Source organism: Ammospiza caudacuta, chromosome 4 (genome assembly GCF_027887145.1).
Source record: "Ammospiza caudacuta isolate bAmmCau1 chromosome 4, bAmmCau1.pri, whole genome shotgun sequence".
NCBI lineage: Eukaryota > Metazoa > Chordata > Aves > Passeriformes > Passerellidae > Ammospiza > Ammospiza caudacuta.
This window is the reverse complement of record NC_080596.1, coordinates 42,262,002-42,275,007: the sequence shown is the minus strand read 5'-3', so window position 1 is coordinate 42,275,007 and position 13,006 is coordinate 42,262,002.

Below are 13,006 nucleotides of genomic sequence, written 5' to 3'. Positions count from 1 at the left end.
CAAAAAAAAAAAAAAAACAGAAAAATCTTTCCCAAAGTCAAAGCCATCAAAATGCAGGCAGGCCATATGCCATCAAGTGCAGGCACATGCAGCAAAGCTTGCCCAAAATGGATCCCCACTGAAGGCCAAAACAGAAAAGAAGGACTTGCAAACACTCCGGAATGGAGATACCATCAAAGGAATTGCAATTGGAGGAGAAAAAAAGAAAATTTGGGAAATTTGGTGACTAGAAGTAAATGGCCCGGGATTATATCAGGTGCAGTGCAAAGGACCAAACTCTGCCAAAATTCAGCTCACAGATGTTTCTAATACAGAGGGAAAAGTCAAAAAGGAAGACACAACTTAGGGGGAAGATATGAGGAACATGGCATGGATACATAAAAAAAATACAAAAAAGAGAAAAAAATCTTTCCCAAAGTCCAAGCCATCAAAAGGCATGGCATGCCATCAGGTGCAGGGACATGCACCAAAGATTCCTCTCTTGGTCCCCATTGAAATCGCAAGATTCCTTTTCCCTTCGCGAAAGGAAATGAAATTTCCTTTCGGGAAGGGAAAGGAATCTTGCGAAGCCCAAAAGAAAGGCTTACATACATCCTGGAAAGGAGATAGGATCAAATGAAATGCAACTACAAAAAACCTGAAAAAAACCAGAAATTGGGGACTCTGAGTGTCTTCAAAAAATAGGCTGTGAGGAAATGAGCTGCATTGCAAAGGACCAAAACTAAGCTCACGGATCTTGCAAAAGCATGGGGAAAAAGTCAAGGAGGAAGACACAACTTGGAGGGGAAGAGATGAGGGACATGGCATGGATACTTAAAAAAAAAAAAAAAACAAAAACCAGAAAAATCTTTCCCAAAGTCAAAGCCATCAAAATGCAGGCAGGCCATATGCCATCAAGTGCAGGCACATGCAGCAAAGCTTGCCCAAAATGGATCCCCACTGAAGGCCAAAACAGAAAAGAAGGACTTGCAAACACTCCGGAATGGAGATACCATCAAAGGAATTGCAATTGGAGGAGAAAAAAAGAAAATTTGGGAAATTTGGTGACTAGAAGTAAATGGCCCGGGATTATATCAGGTGCAGTGCAAAGGACCAAACTCTGCCAAAATTCAGCTCACAGATGTTTCTAAATCGGAGGGAAAAGTCAAAAAGGAAGACACAACTTAGGGGGAAGATATGAGGAACATGGCATGGATACATTAAAAAAATACAAAAAAAAAAAAAAATCTTTCCCAAAGTCCAAGCCATCAAAAGGCATGGCATGCCATCAGGTGCAGGGACATGCACCAAAGATTCCTCTCTTGGTCCCCATTGAAATCGCAAGATTCCCTTTCCCTTCCCAAAAGGAAATGAAATTTCCTTTCGGGTAGGGAACAGGAATCTTGCGAAGCCCAAAAGAAAGGCTGACAAACACTCTGGAAAGGAGATAGGATCAAATGAAATGCAACTGCAAAAAACCTGACAAAAACCAGAAAATGGGGACTTTGAGTGTCTTCAAAAAATAGGCTGTGAGGAAATGAGCTGCATTGCAAAGGACCAAAACTAAGCTCACGGATCTTGCAAAAGCATGGGGAAAATGTCAAGGAGGAAGACACAACTTGGAGGGGAAGAGATGAGGGACATGGCATGGATACGTAAAAAAAAAACAAAAAAAAAAACCAGGAAAATGGTTTCCCAAAGTCAAAGCCATCAAAATGCAGGCAGGCCATATGCCATCAAGTGCAGGCACATGCAGCAAAGCTTGCCCAAAATGGATCCCCACTGAAGGCCAAAACAGAAAAGAAGGACTTGCAAACACTCCGGAATGGAGATACCATCAAAGGAATTGCAATTGGAGGAGAAAAAAAGAAAATTTGGGAAATTTGGTGACTAGAAGTAAATGGCCCGGGATTATATCAGGTGCAGTGCAAAGGACCAAACTCTGCCAAAATTCAGCTCACAGACGATTCTAAATCAGAGGGAAAAGTCAAAAAGGAAGACACAACTTAGGGGGAAGATATGAGGAACATGGCATGGATACATTAAAAAAATACAAAAAAGAGAAAAAAATCTTTCCCAAAGTCCAAGCCATCAAAAGGCATGGCATGCCATCAGGTGCAGGGACATGCACCAAAGATTCCTCTCTTGGTCCCCATTGAAATCGCAAGATTCCCTTTCCCTTCCCAAAAGGAAATGAAATTTCCTTTCGGGTAGGGAACAGGAATCTTGCGAAGCCCAAAAGAAAGGCTTACAAACACTCTGGAAAGGAGATAGGATCAAATGAAATGCAACTGCAAAAAACCTGACAAAAACCAGAAAATGGGGACTTTGAGTGTCTTCAAAAAATAGGCTGTGAGGAAATGAGCTGCATTGCAAAGGACCAAAACTAAGCTCACGGATCTTGCAAAAGCATGGGGAAAAAGTCAAGGAGGAAGACACAACTTGGAGGGGAAGAGATGAGGGACATGGCATGGATTCTTAAAAAAAACAAAAAAAAAAAAAAACCAGAAAAATCTTTCCCAAAGTCAAAGCCATCAAAATGCAGGCAGGCCATATGCCATCAAGTGCAGGCACATGCAGCAAAGCTTGCCCAAAATGGATCCCCACTGAAGGCCAAAACAGAAAAGAAGGACTTGCAAACACTCCGGAATGGAGATACCATCAAAGGAATTGCAATTGGAGGAGAAAAAAAGAAAATTTGGGAAATTTGGTGACTAGAAGTAAATGGCCCGGGATTATATCAGGTGCAGTGCAAAGGACCAAACTCTGCCAAAATTCAGCTCACAGACGATTCTAAATCGGAGGGAAAAGTCAAAAAGGAAGACACAACTTAGGGGGAAGATATGAGGAACATGGCATGGATACATAAAAAAAATACAAAAAAGAGAAAAAAATCTTTCCCAAAGTCCAAGCCATCAAAAGGCATGGCATGCCATCAGGTGCAGGGACATGCACCAAAGATTCCTCTCTTGGTCCCCATTGAAATCGCAAGATTCCTTTTCCCTTCCCGAAAGGAAATGAAATTTCCGTTCGGGAAGGGAAAGGAATCTTGCGAAGCCCAAAAGAAAGGCTTACAAACACTCTGGAAAGGAGATAGGATCAAATGAAATGCAACTGCAAAAAACCTGAAAAAAAACAGAAATTGGGGACTTTGTCTTCAAAAAATAGGCTGTGAGGAAATGAGCTGCATTGCAAAGGACCAAAACTAAGCTCACGGATCTTGCAAAAGCATGGGGAAAAAGTCAAGGAGGAAGACACAACTTGGAGGGGAAGAGATGAGGGACATGGCATGGATACTTAAAAAAAAAAAAAAAAACAAAAAACAGAAAAATCTTCCCCAAAGTCAAAGCCATCAAAATGCAGGCAGGCCATATGCCATCAAGTGCAGGCACATGCAGCAAAGCTTGCCCAAAATGGATCCCCACTGAAGGCCAAAACAGAAAAGAAGGACTTGCAAACACTCCGGAATGGAGATACCATCAAAGGAATTGCAATTGGAGGAGAAAAAAAGAAAATTTGGGAAATTTGGTGACTAGAAGTAAATGGCCCGGGATTATATCAGGTGCAGTGCAAAGGACCAAACTCTGCCAAAATTCAGCTCACAGACGATTCTAAATCAGAGGGAAAAGTCAAAAAGGAAGACACAACTTAGGGGGAAGATATGAGGAACATGGCATGGATACATAAAAAAAATACAAAAAAGAGAAAAAAATCTTTCCCAAAGTCCAAGCCATCAAAAGGCATGGCATGCCATCAGGTGCAGGGACATGCACCAAAGATTCCTCTCTTGGTCCCCATTGAAATCGCAAGATTCCTTTTCCCTTCCCAAAAGGAAATGAAATTTCCTTTCGGGAAGGAAAAGGAATCTTGCGAAGCCCAAAAGAAAGGCTTACAAACATCCTGGAAAGGAGATAGGATCAAATGAAATGCAACTGCAAAAAACCTGAAAAAAAACAGAAATTGGGGACTCTGAGTGTCTTCAAAAAATAGGCTGTGAAGAAATGAGCTGCATTGCAAAGGACCAAAACTAAGCTCACGGATCTTGCAAAAGCATGGGGAAAATGTCAAGGAGGAAGACACAACTTGGAGGGGAAGAGATGAGGGACATGGCATGGATTCTTAAAAAAAACAAAAAAAAAAAAAAACCAGAAAAATCTTTCCCAAAGTCAAAGCCATCAAAATGCAGGCAGGCCATATGCCATCAAGTGCAGGCACATGCAGCAAAGCTTGCCCAAAATGGATCCCCACTGAAGGCCAAAACAGAAAAGAAGGACTTGCAAACACTCCGGAATGGAGATACCATCAAAGGAATTGCAATTGGAGGAGAAAAAAAGAAAATTTGGGAAATTTGGTGACTAGAAGTAAATGGCCCGGGATTATATCAGGTGCAGTGCAAAGGACCAAACTCTGCCAAAATTCAGCTCACAGACGATTCTAAATCAGAGGGAAAAGTCAAAAAGGAAGACACAACTTAGGGAGAAGATATGAGGAACATGGCATGGATACATAAAAAAAATACAAAAAAGAGAAAAAAATCTTTCCCAAAGTCCAAGCCATCAAAAGGCATGGCATGCCATCAGGTGCAGGGACATGCACCAAAGATTCCTCTCTTGGTCCCCATTGAAATCGCAAGATTCCTTTTCCCTTTGCGAAAGGAAATGAAATTTCCTTTCGGGAAGGGAAAGGAATCTTGCGAAGCCCAAAAGAAAGGCTTACAAACATCCTGGAAAGGAGATAGGATCAAATGAAATGCAACTACAAAAAACCTGAAAAAAACCAGAAATTGGGGACTCTGAGTGTCTTCAAAAAATAGGCTGTGAGGAAATGAGCTGCATTGCAAAGGACCAAAACTAAGCTCACGGATCTTGCAAAAGCATGGGGAAAAGTCAAGGAGGAAGACACAACTTGGAGGGGAAGAGATGAGGGACATGGCATGGATACTTAAAAAAAAAAAAAAAACAAAAAACCAGAAAAATCTTTCCCAAAGTCAAAGCCATCAAAATGCAGGCAGGCCATATGCCATCAAGTGCAGGCACATGCAGCAAAGCTTGCCCAAAATGGATCCCCACTGAAGGCCAAAACAGAAAAGAAGGACTTGCAAACACTCCGGAATGGAGATACCATCAAAGGAATTGCAATTGGAGGAGAAAAAAAGAAAATTTGGGAAATTTGGTGACTAGAAGTAAATGGCCCGGGATTATATCAGGTGCAGTGCAAAGGACCAAACTCTGCCAAAATTCAGCTCACAGATGTTTCTAAATCGGAGGGAAAAGTCAAAAAGGAAGACACAACTTAGGGGGAAGATATGAGGAACATGGCATGGATACATTAAAAAAATACAAAAAAAAAAAAAAATCTTTCCCAAAGTCCAAGCCATCAAAAGGCATGGCATGCCATCAGGTGCAGGGACATGCACCAAAGATTCCTCTCTTGGTCCCCATTGAAATCGCAAGATTCCCTTTCCCTTCCCAAAAGGAAATGAAATTTCCTTTCGGGTAGGGAACAGGAATCTTGCGAAGCCCAAAAGAAAGGCTTACAAACACTCTGGAAAGGAGATAGGATCAAAAGAAATGCAACTGCAAAAAACCTGACAAAAACCAGAAAATGGGGACTTTGAGTGTCTTCAAAAAATAGGCTGTGAGGAAATGAGCTGCATTGCAAAGGACCAAAACTAAGCTCACGGATCTTGCAAAAGCATGGGGAAAATGTCAAGGAGGAAGACACAACTTGGAGGGGAAGAGATGAGGGACATGGCATGGATTCTTAAAAAAAACAAAAAAAAAAAAAAACCAGAAAAATCTTTCCCAAAGTCAAAGCCATCAAAATGCAGGCAGGCCATATGCCATCAAGTGCAGGCACATGCAGCAAAGCTTGCCCAAAATGGATCCCCACTGAAGGCCAAAACAGAAAAGAAGGACTTGCAAACACTCCGGAATGGAGATACCATCAAAGGAATTGCAATTGGAGGAGAAAAAAAGAAAATTTGGGAAATTTGGTGACTAGAAGTAAATGGCCCGGGATTATATCAGGTGCAGTGCAAAGGACCAAACTCTGCCAAAATTCAGCTCACAGACGATTCTAAATCAGAGGGAAAAGTCAAAAAGGAAGACACAACTTAGGGGGAAGATATGAGGAACATGGCATGGATACATAAAAAAAATACAAAAAAGAGAAAAAAATCTTTCCCAAAGTCCAAGCCATCAAAAGGCATGGCATGCCATCAGGTGCAGGGACATGCACCAAAGATTCCTCTCTTGGTCCCCATTGAAATCGCAAGATTCCTTTTCCCTTCCCGAAAGGAAATGAAATTTCCTTTCGGGTAGGGAAAGGAATCATGCAAAGCCCAAAAGAAAGGCTTACAAACACTCTGGAAATGAGATAGGATCAAATGAAATGCAACTGCAAAAAACCTGAAAAAAAACAGAAAATGGGGACTTTGTCTTCAAAAAATAGGCTGTGAGGAAATGAGCTGCATTGCAAAGGACCAAAACTAAGCTCACGGATCTTGCAAAAGCATGGGGAAAAAGTCAAGGAGGAAGACACAACTTGGAGGGGAAGAGATGAGGGACATGGCATGGATACGTAAAAAAAAAAAAAAAAAAAACAAAAAACAGAAAAATCTTCCCCAAAGTCAAAGCCATCAAAATGCAGGCAGGCCATATGCCATCAAGTGCAGGCACATGCAGCAAAGCTTGCCCAAAATGGATCCCCACTGAAGGCCAAAACAGAAAAGAAGGACTTGCAAACACTCCGGAATGGAGATACCATCAAAGGAATTGCAATTGGAGGAGAAAAAAAGAAAATTTGGGAAATTTGGTGACTAGAAGTAAATGGCCCGGGATTATATCAGGTGCAGTGCAAAGGACCAAACTCTGCCAAAATTCAGCTCACAGATGTTTCTAAATCGGAGGGAAAAGTCAAAAAGGAAGACACAACTTAGGGGGAAGATATGAGGAACATGGCATGGATACATTAAAAAAATACAAAAAAAAAAAAAAATCTTTCCCAAAGTCCAAGCCATCAAAAGGCATGGCATGCCATCAGGTGCAGGGACATGCACCAAAGATTCCTCTCTTGGTCCCCATTGAAATCGCAAGATTCCCTTTCCCTTCCCAAAAGGAAATGAAATTTCCTTTCGGGTAGGGAACAGGAATCTTGCGAAGCCCAAAAGAAAGGCTTACAAACACTCTGGAAAGGAGATAGGATCAAAAGAAATGCAACTGCAAAAAACCTGACAAAAACCAGAAAATGGGGACTTTGAGTGTCTTCAAAAAATAGGCTGTGAGGAAATGAGCTGCATTGCAAAGGACCAAAACTAAGCTCACGGATCTTGCAAAAGCATGGGGAAAATGTCAAGGAGGAAGACACAACTTGGAGGGGAAGAGATGAGGGACATGGCATGGATTCTTAAAAAAAACAAAAAAAAAAAAAAACCAGAAAAATCTTTCCCAAAGTCAAAGCCATCAAAATGCAGGCAGGCCATATGCCATCAAGTGCAGGCACATGCAGCAAAGCTTGCCCAAAATGGATCCCCACTGAAGGCCAAAACAGAAAAGAAGGACTTGCAAACACTCCGGAATGGAGATACCATCAAAGGAATTGCAATTGGAGGAGAAAAAAAGAAAATTTGGGAAATTTGGTGACTAGAAGTAAATGGCCCGGGATTATATCAGGTGCAGTGCAAAGGACCAAACTCTGCCAAAATTCAGCTCACAGACGATTCTAAATCAGAGGGAAAAGTCAAAAAGGAAGACACAACTTAGGGGGAAGATATGAGGAACATGGCATGGATACATAAAAAAAATACAAAAAAGAGAAAAAAATCTTTCCCAAAGTCCAAGCCATCAAAAGGCATGGCATGCCATCAGGTGCAGGGACATGCACCAAAGATTCCTCTCTTGGTCCCCATTGAAATCGCAAGATTCCTTTTCCCTTCCCGAAAGGAAATGAAATTTCCTTTCGGGTAGGGAAAGGAATCTTGCAAAGCCCAAAAGAAAGGCTTACAAACACTCTGGAAATGAGATAGGATCAAATGAAATGCAACTGCAAAAAACCTGAAAAAAAACAGAAAATGGGGACTTTGTCTTCAAAAAATAGGCTGTGAGGAAATGAGCTGCATTGCAAAGGACCAAAACTAAGCTCACGGATCTTGCAAAAGCATGGGGAAAAAGTCAAGGAGGAAGACACAACTTGGAGGGGAAGAGATGAGGGACATGGCATGGATACGTAAAAAAAAAAAAAAAAAAAACAAAAAACAGAAAAATCTTCCCCAAAGTCAAAGCCATCAAAATGCAGGCAGGCCATATGCCATCAAGTGCAGGCACATGCAGCAAAGCTTGCCCAAAATGGATCCCCACTGAAGGCCAAAACAGAAAAGAAGGACTTGCAAACACTCCGGAATGGAGATACCATCAAAGGAATTGCAATTGGAGGAGAAAAAAAGAAAATTTGGGAAATTTGGTGACTAGAAGTAAATGGCCCGGGATTATATCAGGTGCAGTGCAAAGGACCAAACTCTGCCAAAATTCAGCTCACAGACGATTCTAAATCAGAGGGAAAAGTCAAAAAGGAAGACACAACTTAGGGGGAAGATATGAGGAACATGGCATGGATACATAAAAAAAATACAAAAAAGAGAAAAAAATCTTTCCCAAAGTCCAAGCCATCAAAAGGCATGGCATGCCATCAGGTGCAGGGACATGCACCAAAGATTCCTCTCTTGGTCCCCATTGAAATCGCAAGATTCCCTTTCCCTTCCCAAAAGGAAATGAAATTTCCTTTCGGGTAGGGAACAGGAATCTTGCGAAGCCCAAAAGAAAGGCTTACAAACACTCTGGAAAGGAGATAGGATCAAATGAAATGCAACTGCAAAAAACCTGAAAAAAACCAGAAATTGGGGACTTTGAGTGTCTTCAAAAAATAGGCTGTGAGGAAATGAGCTGCATTGCAAAGGACCAAAACTAAGCTCACGGATCTTGCAAAAGCATGGGGAAAAAGTCAAGGAGGAAGACACAACTTGGAGGGGAAGAGATGAGGGACATGGCATGGATTCTTAAAAAAAACAAAAAAAAAAAAAAACCAGAAAAATCTTTCCCAAAGTCAAAGCCATCAAAATGCAGGCAGGCCATATGCCATCAAGTGCAGGCACATGCAGCAAAGCTTGCCCAAAATGGATCCCCACTGAAGGCCAAAACAGAAAAGAAGGACTTGCAAACACTCCGGAATGGAGATACCATCAAAGGAATTGCAATTGGAGGAGAAAAAAAGAAAATTTGGGAAATTTGGTGACTAGAAGTAAATGGCCCGGGATTATATCAGGTGCAGTGCAAAGGACCAAACTCTGCCAAAATTCAGCTCACAGACGATTCTAAATCAGAGGGAAAAGTCAAAAAGGAAGACACAACTTAGGGGGAAGATATGAGGAACATGGCATGGATACATAAAAAAAATACAAAAAAGAGAAAAAAATCTTTCCCAAAGTCCAAGCCATCAAAAGGCATGGCATGCCATCAGGTGCAGGGACATGCACCAAAGATTCCTCTCTTGGTCCCCATTGAAATCGCAAGATTCCTTTTCCCTTCCCGAAAGGAAATGAAATTTCCTTTCGGGTAGGGAAAGGAATCTTGCAAAGCCCAAAAGAAAGGCTTACAAACACTCTGGAAATGAGATAGGATCAAATGAAATGCAACTGCAAAAAACCTGAAAAAAACCAGAAAATGGGGACTTTGTCTTCAAAAAATAGGCTGTGAGGAAATGAGCTGCATTGCAAAGGACCAAAACTAAGCTCACGGATCTTGCAAAAGCATGGGGAAAAAGTCAAGGAGGAAGACACAACTTGGAGGGGAAGAGATGAGGGACATGGCATGGATACGTAAAAAAAAAAAAAAAAAAAAACAAAAAACAGAAAAATCTTCCCCAAAGTCAAAGCCATCAAAATGCAGGCAGGCCATATGCCATCAAGTGCAGGCACATGCAGCAAAGCTTGCCCAAAATGGATCCCCACTGAAGGCCAAAACAGAAAAGAAGGACTTGCAAACACTCCGGAATGGAGATACCATCAAAGGAATTGCAATTGGAGGAGAAAAAAAGAAAATTTGGGAAATTTGGTGACTAGAAGTAAATGGCCCGGGATTATATCAGGTGCAGTGCAAAGGACCAAACTCTGCCAAAATTCAGCTCACAGACGATTCTAAATCAGAGGGAAAAGTCAAAAAGGAAGACACAACTTAGGGGGAAGATATGAGGAACATGGCATGGATACATAAAAAAAATACAAAAAAGAGAAAAAAATCTTTCCCAAAGTCCAAGCCATCAAAAGGCATGGCATGCCATCAGGTGCAGGGACATGCACCAAAGATTCCTCTCTTGGTCCCCATTGAAATCGCAAGATTCCTTTTCCCTTCCCAAAAGGAAATGAAACTTCCTTTCGGGAAGGAAAAGGAATCTTGCGAAGCCCAAAAGAAAGGCTTACAAACATCCTGGAAAGGAGATAGGATCAAATGAAATGCAACTGCAAAAAACCTGAAAAAAACCAGAAATTGGGGACTCTGAGTGTCTTCAAAAAATAGGCTGTGAAGAAATGAGCTGCATTGCAAAGGACCAAAACTAAGCTCACGGATCTTGCAAAAGCATGGGGAAAAAGTCAAGGAGGAAGACACAACTTGGAGGGGAAGAGATGAGGGACATGGCATGGATTCTTAAAAAAAACAAAAAAAAAAAAAAAACAGAAAAATCTTTCCCAAAGTCAAAGCCATCAAAATGCAGGCAGGCCATATGCCATCAAGTGCAGGCACATGCAGCAAAGCTTGCCCAAAATGGATCCCCACTGAAGGCCAAAACAGAAAAGAAGGACTTGCAAACACTCCGGAATGGAGATACCATCAAAGGAATTGCAATTGGAGGAGAAAAAAAGAAAATTTGGGAAATTTGGTGACTAGAAGTAAATGGCCCGGGATTATATCAGGTGCAGTGCAAAGGACCAAACTCTGCCAAAATTCAGCTCACAGACGATTCTAAATCAGAGGGAAAAGTCAAAAAGGAAGACACAACTTAGGGAGAAGATATGAGGAACATGGCATGGATACATAAAAAAAATACAAAAAAGAGAAAAAAATCTTTCCCAAAGTCCAAGCCATCAAAAGGCATGGCATGCCATCAGGTGCAGGGACATGCACCAAAGATTCCTCTCTTGGTCCCCATTGAAATCGCAAGATTCCTTTTCCCTTCGCGAAAGGAAATGAAATTTCCTTTCGGGAAGGGAAAGGAATCTTGCGAAGCCCAAAAGAAAGGCTTACAAACATCCTGGAAAGGAGATAGGATCAAATGAAATGCAACTACAAAAAACCTGAAAAAAACCAGAAATTGGGGACTCTGAGTGTCTTCAAAAAATAGGCTGTGAGGAAATGAGCTGCATTGCAAAGGACCAAAACTAAGCTCACGGATCTTGCAAAAGCATGGGGAAAAGTCAAGGAGGAAGACACAACTTGGAGGGGAAGAGATGAGGGACATGGCATGGATACTTAAAAAAAAAAAAAAAACAAAAAACCAGAAAAATCTTTCCCAAAGTCAAAGCCATCAAAATGCAGGCAGGCCATATGCCATCAAGTGCAGGCACATGCAGCAAAGCTTGCCCAAAATGGATCCCCACTGAAGGCCAAAACAGAAAAGAAGGACTTGCAAACACTCCGGAATGGAGATACCATCAAAGGAATTGCAATTGGAGGAGAAAAAAAGAAAATTTGGGAAATTTGGTGACTAGAAGTAAATGGCCCGGGATTATATCAGGTGCAGTGCAAAGGACCAAACTCTGCCAAAATTCAGCTCACAGATGTTTCTAAATCGGAGGGAAAAGTCAAAAAGGAAGACACAACTTAGGGGGAAGATATGAGGAACATGGCATGGATACATTAAAAAAATACAAAAAAAAAAAAAAATCTTTCCCAAAGTCCAAGCCATCAAAAGGCATGGCATGCCATCAGGTGCAGGGACATGCACCAAAGATTCCTCTCTTGGTCCCCATTGAAATCGCAAGATTCCCTTTCCCTTCCCAAAAGGAAATGAAATTTCCTTTCGGGTAGGGAACAGGAATCTTGCGAAGCCCAAAAGAAAGGCTTACAAACACTCTGGAAAGGAGATAGGATCAAATGAAATGCAACTGCAAAAAACCTGACAAAAACCAGAAAATGGGGACTTTGAGTGTCTTCAAAAAATAGGCTGTGAGGAAATGAGCTGCATTGCAAAGGACCAAAACTAAGCTCACGGATCTTGCAAAAGCATGGGGAAAAAGTCAAGGAGGAAGACACAACTTGGAGGGGAAGAGATGAGGGACATGGCATGGATTCTTAAAAAAAACAAAAAAAATAAAAAACCAGAAAAATCTTTCCCAAAGTCAAAGCCATCAAAATGCAGGCAGGCCATATGCCATCAAGTGCAGGCACATGCAGCAAAGCTTGCCCAAAATGGATCCCCACTGAAGGCCAAAACAGAAAAGAAGGACTTGCAAACACTCCGGAATGGAGATACCATCAAAGGAATTGCAATTGGAGGAGAAAAAAAGAAAATTTGGGAAATTTGGTGACTAGAAGTAAATGGCCCGGGATTATATCAGGTGCAGTGCAAAGGACCAAACTCTGCCAAAATTCAGCTCACAGACGATTCTAAATCAGAGGGAAAAGTCAAAAAGGAAGACACAACTTAGGGGGAAGATATGAGGAACATGGCATGGATACATAAAAAAAATACAAAAAAGAGAAAAAAATCTTTCCCAAAGTCCAAGCCATCAAAAGGCATGGCATGCCATCAGGTGCAGGGACATGCACCAAAGATTCCTCTCTTGGTCCCCATTGAAATCGCAAGATTCCTTTTCCCTTCCCGAAAGGAAATGAAATTTCCTTTCGGGTAGGGAAAGGAATCTTGCAAAGCCCAAAAGAAAGGCTTACAAACATCCTGGAAAGGAGATAGGATCAAATGAAATGCAACTACAAAAAACCTGAAAAAAACCAGAAATTGGGGACTCTGAGTGTCTTCA